Raw genomic sequence first — 1,747 nt, 5'->3', positions numbered from 1 at the left:
GGTTCTGTTATCTGGGGAAATACAACCTACTATTCTTTCTCACACATTATACTTAACGGTCAACATGAATGGTTTGCAAAGATTTATTGTTTGCTTCTATTCTTACCTAAATCACGATCATATCTGCAAATGTGACCAGTGCATGAATAGTATTCATATTTTCTATACTTATTTCATAGTTAATGATGTAAACCTAACTTTTTCTGCACTCTGTAATGTAAAATCAACATTCTCTATAGATAACACATTCGCATGCATATTACTAATCCAATTTTACATGCAGTACGGCAGAAGAAAGTATCTTCATTGGCTTAGTCTTTTATCGATATATCTATCTATCTATATATATATATATATATATATATATATATATATATATATATATATATATATATATATATATATATATATATATATATATATATATATATATATATATATATATATATATATGTATATATATATATATATATATATATATATATATATATATATATATATATATATATATATATATATATATAAAACTTATGTATATGCAGAAGAACCACAGAGAATATTAAAATACAAAATATACGATTAAGTCCTGACTAGTTTCGTGATACTTCTTCAGTCCTCTGAAGAAGTATCACGAAACTAGTCAAAACTTAATCGTATATATCGTATTTTCATTTTCCCTCTGGTTCTTCTGCATCTGAGCATCACGTTTTCCTATGATTTTACACACACAAACACACACACACACACACACACACATATATATATATATATATATATATATATATATATATATATATATATATATATATATATATATATATATATATATATATATATATATATATATATATATATATATATATATATATATATATATATATATATATATATATATATATATATATATAGTTTGAAATTATAGTAAACCTTACCAGCTCTGACATAATACTGGATCTTATTCCTTCGCCGAATATTGTTGATGCCTCAATGGGTCCTATTGTGAAATCCATTCTTGAATCACCTATGAAACATATCTCTGAAGCTCTCAGATCTGTAAGTGCCATGAAGGATATGGTTTCAAATGCCATGGGCAGGTTCCGATAATAAAATTAGGTCTTAGGTAATCGCTCCATTCTGCATCTGTTTATATAGAAATATTTATTTCATTTATGTGAATACGTTTATGTTGATTTTCTTTGCTGGGTGAATAAAGCGATAATGTTACCTCGTTATTTAGTGTTTGTACTTTCTTATATTCTTAGTAAATAGATGATTTTTTTATTGGGATAAAAATAGATAGAAATATCTAATTGAGGTATATTTTTAATATGCATTCAATGTTTAAGTCAGTTCTTTTATATGATAGACGGCTTAATTGGTATGTTGGGTATCATTGTCTTTAATAAAACATTCATAAGATGTTTTTATATCATAGATTACATATCTGAAAAACTCACTCGTAATTTATATGACTCATAAAAGTGACAAGATATAAAATTGATAACAAAAGGAGATACTAAAATAAATTCCTGCAAGAGGTCCTTTTCATAAAAATTTTGAAATTTGTTCGGAGATTACGTTGCCTTTACGTTATTTACTAATGCTTGCAATCTAGCATAACGCAGATGAAGAATCCGAGGATGTTTCTCTGGAGTTATGCACATACACTTGCAATATAAAAAAAAAATATTGAAAATAAAGATAATGAGAGGAGCACTCAGTAGAGCGCAGACCTCCGCCGTGGCAG

This window comes from Palaemon carinicauda, chromosome 12 (assembly GCF_036898095.1).
Source record: "Palaemon carinicauda isolate YSFRI2023 chromosome 12, ASM3689809v2, whole genome shotgun sequence".
NCBI classification, from domain to species: domain Eukaryota; kingdom Metazoa; phylum Arthropoda; class Malacostraca; order Decapoda; family Palaemonidae; genus Palaemon; species Palaemon carinicauda.
Note: the sequence above shows the minus strand (reverse complement) of the source record.